Source organism: Chrysemys picta, chromosome 7, assembly GCF_011386835.1.
Source record: "Chrysemys picta bellii isolate R12L10 chromosome 7, ASM1138683v2, whole genome shotgun sequence".
NCBI classification, from domain to species: Eukaryota; Metazoa; Chordata; order Testudines; family Emydidae; genus Chrysemys; species Chrysemys picta.
Genome location: NC_088797.1, coordinates 81963468 through 81974961, shown reverse-complemented (window position 1 = coordinate 81974961; position 11494 = coordinate 81963468).

Sequence of the window (11494 nt, the reverse complement as noted above, 5' to 3'; positions counted from 1 at the left end):
GGATAACATTAGCCCTTTTGGACACAGTGTCCCATTGGGAGCTCAAGTTCAGCTGATTATCCACCATGATTCCCAAGTCCTTTTCAGAATCTTGCTTCCCAGAATAGAGTTTCCCATCCTATAAGTAGAACCTAAATTCTTTTTTCCTAGATGTATGATTTTACAGCATGTTATTTGCTTGTGCCCAACTTACTAAATTATTCAAATTGCTGTGTACCAGTGAGCTGTCCTCTTAATCATTTACTGCTTCCTTGAGGTGTGTGTCACCAGCAAATTTTACCAGTAGTGATTGTGTTTTCTTCCAGGTCACTGATAAAAGTATTAGGTATCAGTTCTTGGTCCTATGCTCCCAATGGGACCCCGCTAGAAACATACCTGCTTGAAGATTTCTTATTTTCTAGAAGAAGGATTCATGTCCCAGGGAGACCAGTAGGGCCAGGACTGAAACACATATTGAGGTGGAGGACACATGACAGTAATACTATCATGAGGATTCTTTGAGAATTCCTATCTTCTTTCTGTGTCCTCTGATGGATTCCTCTCTAGATTTCCTACTGAATTCTTGTTGAGCCATCCAGGGTGGAACGTGAAGGTGGAAAGGTGAAGAACATCCTCTGGGGAGGAAGAAGAGTAGACTTCATCCATAGGTGAAGAAGTCCTGTACCAAGTCTAAGAGAAGGGATGGGTACTAAATCAGGTTGAGGCAGGGGAACGGATGGCATGAAACTCACATCTCAAACACTCCAATAAAGGATACTCCATTATTTGATCTATGAGTAGATCAACCAGTACTGTGAAAGGCTTCAGTACCTTTCAATATTTGCTGCCACAATGTTCATCAGTAGTGTGAAAGTTTTGATCAGTACTGGGATGAAGAGGTTGGTGCTGAAGGTTTTGGCGCTGAAGGCAATGCCAACAAGCATGGCACCATGATGGACAGTCCTTGAAGCCTGACTTGGATTCCACCACCACCATCATAAGAAGTACATCCCTCTATGGGAGGAAGGGGAGAGAAGATGACTTACCCGTAAGAATCCACCTTTTGTTATATAGAGATAGTGATAGGGTGTACAGAGGTACCCACATGAGTCATAGAATCATAGAAGATTAGGGTTGTAAGAGACCTCATGAGGTCATCTAGTCCAACCCCCTGCTCGAAGCAGGACCAACACCAACTAAATCATCCCAGCCAGGGCTTTGTCAAGCCGGGCCTTAAAAACCTCTAAGGATGGAGATTCCCCAACCTCCCGAGGTAACCCATTCCAGTGCTTCACCAACCTCCTAGTGAAATAGTTTTTCCTAATATCCATTGCAACATGAGAAAATTGCTCCTTGTTCTGTCATCAGCCACCACTGAAAACAGCTTAGCTCCATCCTCTTTGGAACCCCCCTTCAGGTAGTTGAAGGCTGCTATCAAATCCCCCCTCACTCTTCTCTTCTGCAGACTAAACAAGCCCAGTTCCCTCAGTCTCTCCTCATAGTCAGGTGCCCCGGCCCCCTAATCATTTTCATTGCGCTCTGCTGGACTCTCTCCAATTTTTCCACCGCCTCTGTAGTGGGGGGCCAAAACTGGACACAATACTCCAGATGTGGCCTCACCAGTGCTGAATAGAGGGAAATAATCACTTCCCTCGATCTGCTGGCAATGCTCCTACTAAGGCAGCCCTGTATGCCATTAGCCTTCTTAGCAGCAAGAGCACACTATTGAATCACATCCAGCTTCTCGTCCACTGTAATCCCCAGATCCTTTTCTGCAGAAATGCTGCTTAGACAATTGGTCCCCAGCTTGTAGCAGTGCATGGAATTCTTCCTGCCTAAGTGCAGGACTCTGCACTTGTCCTTGTTGAACCTCATCAGATTTCTTTTGGACCAGTCCAACTTGTCTAAGTCACTCTGGACCCTAACCCTACCCTCCAACATATCTACCTCTCCCCCCAGCTTAGTGTCATCTGTGAACTTGCTGAGGGTGCAATCCATCCCATCATCCAGATCATTAATGAAGATGTTGAACAAAACCAGCCCCAAGACCGACCCCTGGGGCACACCCCTGGGATACCAGCTGCCAACCAGACATCGAGCAGTTTAGCCTGACAATCTAGCCAACTTTCTATCCACCTTATAGTCTAATCATCCAATCCATACTTCTTTAACTTGCTGGCAAGAATACTGTGAGAGACCATATCAAAAGCTTTGCTAAAGTCAAGGTATAGCATGTCCACTGCTTTTCCCATATTCACAGAGCTTAGTTATCTCAGTTATCTCATCACAGAAGGTTATCAGGTTGGTCAGGCATGACTTGCCATCGGTGAATCCATGTTAACTGTTCCTGATCACTTTCCTCTCCTCCAAGTGCTTCAAAATGGATTCCTTGAGGACCTGCTCCATGATTTTTCCAGGGACTGAGGTGAGGCTGACTAGTCTGTAGTTCTCCAGATTCTCCTTCTTCCCTTTTTTAAAGATGGACTCTATATTTGTCTTTTTCCAATTGTTCGGGACCTCCCCAGATTGCTACCAGTTTTCAAAGATAATGGCCAATGGCTCTGCAATCACATCAGCCAACTCCCTCAGATGCACTAGATCTGGGCTCATGGCCTTGTGCATATCCAGGTTTTCTAAATAGTCTTTAACATGTTCTTTCACCACTGAGGGCTGCTCGCCTCCTTCCCAAACTGTGCTGCCCAGTGCAGCAGTCTGGGAGCTGACCTTGTCTGTGAAGACAGAGGCAAAAAAAGCATTGAGTACTTCAGCTTTTTCCACATCATCTATCACAAGGTTGCCTCCCCCATTCAGTAAGGGTCCCACACTTTCTCTGACCTTCTTCTTATTTCTAACATACCTGTAGAAACCGTCCTTGTTACCCTTCACACCTCTTGCTAGCTGCACCTCCAATTGTGCTTTGGCCTTCCTGATTACACCCTTGCATGCTCGAGCATTATCTTTATACTCCTCCCTAGTCATCTGTCCAAGTTTCCACTTCTTGTAAGCTCCCTTTGTGTTTAAGCTCACCAAAGATTTCTCTGTTAAGCCAAGCTGGTCGCCTGCCATATTTGCTATTCTTTCTGCACATCGGGATGGTTTGTTCCTGCACCCTCAATAAGGCTTCTTTAAAATACAGCCAGCTCTCCTGGACTCCTTTCCCCCTCAAGACTCAACTGTGTTCATGGGCTGCCTTGGGCCCAATCAGCCATGCCAGTGTCAGGCGTTAAGAGAAGAGCTAAGAAGCTGCTGCCTGGCTGGGGGCAGGAGAGCAGACCTTGAGTTCTCACTGTGGGACAGAATCAGTGCCTCTCTGAGGGAAGGAGCAAGTTTGTATCTTGGTTTGTTTTGGATACCCTGAAAGGGGTGGAACAGTTACATTTCCTAGCCAGAGAGCTGAGTCACCACAAGCCAGAAGGTGATGGATGCTGGGCAGACTACCAAGAGGGAAACAGAAGCAGAGCCACTACTTCACCATGCCACACCATAAGGAGGATACAGTACTACATATGTATATATATTAGCAAATGGGCAAAGAAGACATACAAAACTAATTCTAGCTTCACTAACAATGAAAATGTTTTAATTTGTATTATGAAGCTTCTACCGCATTGTTGTTTCCTATTGTTTGCTGGTGTTAGTTGTCAAATAAGGGAACTTACTCCTTTCAACTATTGCAATACAATTTCAGTATCCATTTCTATAGTCAGAATATAAGTTTTTAGTAGCATTTACCTTTTTCCCATGAGAATGAAGCCCAAATGCAATCTGAAATCCTAACAAAAAATTCCTGGTTTCTGTCCACACTTTAAAAGTCAAAAACAATTAGCTTTCATCCTGCTAAACCAGCTACTGTGTATCATTTGATACAATATTTAATACAAAGATCAATCTCCAGCACTTATCTGAGTTAGGAGAGAATGGCTGACTATTAAAAAAACCCTAATACTAACTAAAAAAATAATAGTAATAATTTTCAAAATGCAACTGTTGGCAGAACTCAGGATGAGAAAGTTGTCAGACAGTATTCAACTAATACTTGTATTACTTTTGCTAACCCCACTAAAGATAGTTATGGGATTCTTAATACCCCACATTGCTGCACACATGCAGGAATGGAAGTGTTTAAGTCAGATCAAGACTAGACCTTTTTGAGGAATGAAAACATCCTGACAATCTAGAAAGAATATTTCTGCAGAAAAGTACTGTATATCACACACACACAAAACAGGTATGGCCAAACAACAGATCACATTAATTGAGTTTTAAATATCCTCTTTCTACACAAGCAGTGCAGTTGACAGGGATATACTGTATAAAATTGTCCACAGTTGTTATATTCTCACCAAACTCTTCTGTAAATAGTTTAATGCATGTTAGGGCTACAGTTAGGTCTATTGCAGGCTGCAAGGACCCAGATCTTCAGCACATGTTAATTGGCAGTTATGTTTTGGAGGTACACTGATTTACACAAGCTAGGATCTAGTCGTTTATTTTTAGATAAAGTAAATGTTGGCAGATGTAACTGCTTAAGGGAAAAGAGACTGAAATTATACAGTATTAAAAGTGTGCAGGATCTACACTGGCTAATTAATATGCAACACATTAGGTGCACTAAAGGCATGTGATTCTGAAGTGCACCATTACCCCACCATGTAGACAAGTCCTTAGTCTTTAATCGCTATTATGTTTTAAAGAGTCCTGTATTACAATAATTTAATATTTTTCTGGTTATCTAAATCTTATTCAATGTTTTTCTCTAACATACATTTTGTCAAAGTTCAAAATTCTTAGTTATACCAATTCACAAAGTCAAATGGACATAATGTTTTGATGTGTTAAATATAAAGATTATTTCCTTAACACCTTAATTTTTATCCAGTTAGAACAAATAAAAATTCAATGAATGTTTCTAGTATTGTGCCAATGCTGAAAAGATTTACCAAAAAAAAAAAAAAAACCCTGAGTATAGAGATAGTGCTGTGCATTCAGAAGTGAGCAATGGAATGTTATTAAAATTACTGGAAACGTGTTACTCTCCACTCAACAGGAGTTGCCAAGTCCTTAAATATACACAATGTTGGGCTTAAAAAAAAGTTTCGCACCAACATTAAAAAAATTTGCAATATGCAAAGCCAATCTGGAGAAAGGGAATTAAACACACTTTCTGATATTTTAGCCCTTGCTGCCACCTGCAGCTCTCATAAAAAACTGTGTTCTCTCATTAAAAGTTTCCATTTCAGAGCCCTAGACACCACAAATTGAGGAACCGTTTCAAGCACACTAACTATAAACTCTCCATTACAGAACTGTGATAACTTAAATAAAGCTATTGCCATGACTGTTAGTTCCAATGTAAGTGTTGTACCTCATTTAATATCCACATTACACAGGGGAATACAAGAGGCCAGACTCTGTTCTCATTTACTTCACTGTATATCAGGAGTAATACTACTGAAGGCAATGGTGATAGAATGGTATAATACCCGTGTTTTGTTAAAGCCAACTGTCTTACCAGGAATCTCACAATATTTATTGTTTTTCTAAAAGCCCCAGTTCATGGAATCACATGATTAAAAGAGAATCTCAGCTTTCATTTTTAAGTAATCTTGTGATTACAAGGAAAAGCTTGAAAATCTGAATGCTACGCTCTAGGCTCAAAACCTAGAAGGCAAATAAAGAGAACCCAAAATGTATCATTTTTAAGATCTCTTGATTTTTAAGCCAAGAGTTATGAACAGTTGTGGTCAGTAATACATCTCATACTTAGCCCTGTAGATTGTTGTTGACAGCATATTTTTACAAAGCAGGCTACGAAGGATAACCTACACTGCATGCGGTGCATTTGATCTAGATCTTCAGCTAACTGGCCTGAGTAAGCAGTCTGTGGGGTGTGCCCACTGTCTTCTCCTCAGTACTCTGGCCCTTTATATTCATTTTCTGGAGGGAACTTGCCCAGGGTCATTCCACATCTGGACAGTTATCAGAATACACCTAGATTCTACTTCGCATCACAGCAAGCCTAACAGCCCCTTGCTTTGGTTAGCAGCAGGACTAGAACCTGGCACCAGACCTGTGCAGTTTCCATTGTGGCTGGGAGGCTCCTGGGTTCAGCTGCTCCCCAAATTACTCCTGTCATTGAATATTAAGCCTGATTTGGGGAGCAGAGAAGATATGCTAATCTGAATAACTATGGTTATGGCTACTCTAAGCAGGATTTACCAGGTTGGTCCTCCAGGACTCCAACCATAGAGACCCATCGAGGAGGCCTCTACCCAAAAAGATGTAGTCCCGAACATTGTTTCCTCACCTAGCAGGTTGCAACTCCAGAGGGTCACAGAAAGTAATAGGGGGAGTTGGATAGAACAGAAAATTGTATTACTATTTAAATCAAAGAAAGTCTGACTTCTCTATACCCCACACACTCTTATCCTTCAAGGTTCTCCGTCAACCTCTCAAAACATCCACACAAATAAATTGTATAGGCTTATCATGAGTATAGTTTTTACTTTTATTTTTATAGCAAGTGTAAACAGGTCCCAAGAGTGTTTTGACTTTGAATAAGAGATTGACAATCTGAGAAGGCTGAAAAACACTGGTCTATCTAGCACATCATCCCACAGTTAGCCATAGCTTGGAGCTACGGCTAGAGCACCATCTCTCACCCATGCCTGGGAGCAATAACCAGGGAAAAGTAGATACAGCCCATCAAACCAGGGTGCAACCAGAGCTAGACACCCACCAAGGGACCAGTCTCCCTGTCAGACCACCCCTCACAGACCAAAGAAAGGAGCAACTGGCACTAGGAGCTAGCAATCCCACCCCAGCCTTCCACGCACTCCAAGGTTGGAGCAACCACTGTCAGAGATGAGAATGTGAGTAGTAATACCTACCGGCTACAGCTGGAGTCAGGAATCAGCACCAGAGTCAGAGCCACGGGTCAAAACCAAGAATCAGGTATCAGAGCCCAGGGCCAGGATCAGAGCCAAAGACAAAAGTCAGGAATTGGAGTTGAAGGTCAGAACCCAGGTTACCTGGAGCAAAGCAAGGGTAAGGCCAAGGCAGGAGCAGGACTAAGAACAAGCAGACACAAGGGCTACCACAGCCATAGGCAAATGTTTAGAGTAGCTACTACATTGCTGCTGCTGGGCTTAAAACCTGATCTCCTGACACTTCTAACCAATCAGGCAGTATAGCCTGTCAGGCAACCTACTACAGACCAGCTGCGCTTGTTAAATTGCCCAGAAATTGGCTTTGCTGCACAGCCTGCTTCCAGACTGACTCTGCTGCAAGCCCTGATTCCGGACACCCATCAAACAGCACCCAAAGTTTCCTGAAGAACAAAGTCAGGGAGATGGCCCAAAAAGCCTGCCAGAAGCATAGCAAATCTTATATTCCTGAAGCTCATGCCACACTGTAGCCTTGGCAGGCTTAAGTTCCAGCAATCAGAATATTTGCTGTTGTTTATGTAAATAAGGCAGTACATATTCAGATTTGCAAATTAGGGTTTAAGTCATTTGCATAAAATCTCCACATTTTTATGCCTTCAGCTTTGACAGGCATTCCTGGGACCTTCATGCTACAGCACAGATCATTACCACTTTACAGAGCATGAATAATATCAGAAAAAGGTTATCTGTTAACAACTTATGTGTCCATGTAATCCATTCATTGCTTTATGGACAAGCAGTCAGTTCAGCATCCAAATCCATATAATATTCCTGTATGCTACAATTTCCATTTTGATTGTTGACACGTGAAAAACTATATATTACCACACACCTCTTCTGTGATTACACACATACAGCTGCTGAAAAGCACAAGTTACTCCAGCTAAAGTCAGCATCAATGCAAGCTCAAAATGTTTCATTCTGATCCACACTCTGCAATTATATATTCCATTTTAGTGTTTTGTTTTGTGTTTTTTAAAGATTCCACTAACTTTTCCTCATACCTCTTTCAACACAGGTAACAAAGATCTCCAGATCTTCTTTTTTATTGTTTTGCAACAGAGCAGCATAGAATCTGAGCCCAAGAAGAGAAGATGCTGTCAGGTTTTCAAACACATAAATAACATGACATTTCAGAAATATGCAGTGCATATTTATTTATATTAATATGTCATTAATATTCTGGCATTTGGAATCATATTTAATAAAGCATTTTGGAATGGAGTTAATTCCTGTTTTCCCCAACTACTGTCTATTTTTTATTAAAATCACCACTACTCTCCTACTTCTCTAGATCAGAAGGTAGACAAGCAACTTTATCAAGATTTGATGCTGTATCTCAAATCAGCGTTACTCTGTGCTATATCTGAAATGCAAGCTAGAAATCTGGCTGTGTCATACTGGAAGCATGTCACCATAGTCCAGAGGTGGCCAAACTACAGCCCGCGGGACCATCCTGTCCAGCCCCCGAGCTCTGGCCTGGGAGGCTAGCCCCGGCCCCTCCCCTGCTGTCCCCCCACCCCTGTGGCCTCAGCTCGCTCACTCCGTCGCCGGTGCAATGCTCTGGGCAGCGGGGCTGTGAGTTCCTGGGGCAGCGCAGCTGCAGAGCCCGGCCTGACCCAGAATGGAGGCAGGGGTCCTGGAGGGGCAGTCAGGGATGGGGGGAGGGGTTGGATGTGGCGGCAGAGGGCACTCAGGGGCAGGGGTTCCGGGGACAGTCAGGGGACAGGGAGAAGGGGTGGTTGGATAGGGCAGGGGTCCCGGGGGTGGTGGTGGGGCGTCAGGAATGAGAGGAGGGGTTGGATGGGACGGCGGAGGTCCGGGGGCAGTCAGGGGACAGGAAGGGGTGGATGGGGCAGGGGTCCCGGGGGCCGTCAGGGAATGGGGTGGGAGGGGGGTGGATGGGGCAGGAGTCCCGAGGGGGAGGGGCCACAACCTCCTCCCCTAACTGGCCTTCTCCTGATATACAGTGAAGTAAATGAGAACAGAGTCTGGCCTCTTGTATTCCCCTGTCCAAAGACTCCGGCTATGATCAGGGCCCCACTGTCCTAGACACTGTACAAACACAGTGAGAGACAATGCCTGCCCCAAAAATCTTACAGCACACCTCCCAAAAGTTCTGGATTTCCCCCAAAACCTCCTGTTCCAGTTAAAGCAGGGCATTTCCCACATTCATGGATATCTAGGGGGGCAGTTTGCCTCAGGTCCCCCATTTGAGAGGGCCAACAGATCAAGTGGCATTGCAACCTGGCACACAGGGTCTCAGTGCCACTCTGGTTTGGTCTGGCCACCCCTCTATCTCCATTTACAGAAGGGTGGCCAGGTCAAACCTGAGTGGTACTGCTTCCTGTTTTAACCACTTGAAATGCTGGGAAGTATGTTACAGTCTAAATAGGTAAGACGGATTGGGGGAGGCGGGGCAGGGAAGGAATAGAAGCTTGCCAAAGGTCACAAAGCAAAGAAAAGAATAGAACCCAAGTCTCTAGTAGTCCAGTCCCGTGCCCAACCACTGGACCATTGTGCTTCTCTAATGCTTAGCCAGTTATCTAGATGTTGCAATCAAATCTAGCTTCACAAAGACTCTATGTTTGTTGCCCTGTATTAGAAATAATTAGGGAAACAACGTTCTTAAAATATAATGCCTTTATGGTAACACTACTGGCACTTGTTTTCTTAAGTCAGCCCTGTTTCCTCATTTCTAAAAACCTTCACTCCAGCAGTAGGGAAGCAGGAATCAGAGGGGTAGCCATTTTAGTCTGTATCCACAAAAACAAAAGACTCCTCATTGTTTTTGTGGGAGCAGGAATGGTTCTCAATAATAAATACAGTGATTAATGTGTTGGCATTTATTATGTCTACATGACAGTTAGAAGGGTGTTTCACAGTGCTAGCAGACAGACTCATGCTAGCTCTTCTCGAGCTAACACACTAAAAATAGCAGTGCAGCTTGTGGCAACATGGGCAGTGGCTCTTACCCACGCAGAGCTAGCACATGTCTGTCCATCCATGCCGGGAAACATGCTCCCAGCTGCGGTGTAGACATACCCATACATAGGAGTTAGTTCTCCTCACACTCTTTAGCTTACCTAAGGAGCACTAGCTCTCTTTAGATGCATGAAGCAACAACATAATGTACTGGGGACAACTTGTTTTTGAAATGATAGATTTCATTATTCTAAGTGTAAGCAGAGTGAGGATGAGCTCTACCCTGACATCTGGTGGTGAATTATGGTGAGTGTGGAAAAGAACTCCAGGGGCTGATCTTGTTTGCATAGGCACACCCACCCCGCCTAGCATGAAACAACAGCAACTGAATGTGGTTACTTTCGCTGGTTTGGGATCCCCACTTTCTCTGTTATTGGGGCAGGAAGAATAAAGTTTTGTTACCCTGATTCTGTGAATCAAGGCCAGTGGAACTGCTGTATGACAGAAGGACTGAGTGAGTCCTTCACCATTACCTAAGTAGCACTTGCTTGACAAGGGGCATGGGTTACGAAACACAGTGAATTGAGAGAGGATGGGGATAGGTATTTGTATCTGAGGGTATGCCCTCACCTGGGCTTGACACACCAATTGCACCACTGCCTCTCTCCACTGTTGAATGTCAGAGCTAACTTTGATTCTATTAGGAGTCTAGTTACAGGCTGCTGAGCTGAATTCACTTTGGGCCAATGGTGCACCAGCACTGGGGCTCCCCTACTATGAGCTGAAATCACAAAAGAGCTAAAGTTATTAAGAGCTGAGATCACTGAGTGCTGTGTTAACTAGTGGGGGAGCCTGAAGCTATATTGCTAAGCAGCTGGCGGAGCAATTTGTGGGGACGACTGGAGGAGCAGCGAGCGGCGCGGGGCCGGTTGGAGTGGCCCAAGGAATGGCGAGCGGAGCTGTTTGCGGGGACGGCTGGAGCAGCTCACAGGTAGCGGAGCAGAGCAGCCTGTAGAGCGGAGCAGTTCGTGGGACGGCAGGAAGTGGACTGGCTCGTGGTGAAGGCTGTGGCGGAACCCCACAGAGAGATGGCCGGCCGGCCTCGGATCACGTAAGGTGTCCTTTAACACCCTGCGTGCCCCCCTTTTACTCTGGGGCTGCACTGACCAGGGACAGAGACTTTGGGGTTTGCTGGACTTTTGGGACTTTGGGTGGTTACTGGACCCAAGAGACTTTGGGGGTGTTGGACTTTGGGGACTCTGGGTGATTTTTGGGTTGCTGGATTCAAGAACCAAAGGGAAAGGACACAGCCCAATTTGCTGGGGTGGGTTTTTTGCTCATGGTTTGTGTTATGAATCCTGTTTGTGGTGTTTTTCCAATTTAATGCTGATGTCGTTTACCTCATGTTATTAAACATTTTCTGCTACACTCAGATTCCGTGCTTGCGAGAGGGGAAGTATTGCCTCTTAGAGGCACCCAGGGGGTGGTATGTAATTGTCCCAGATCACTGGCTGGGGGATCGAGCCAGTTTTGCATTGCGTTATTGAAACGGAACCCCTAGATACAGAACCCGGCCCTTGTTGCTGCCAACTTAGATGGGCAGAAGGGTTACATAAGCAAAGGAAGGAGTGAGAGTACCAGAA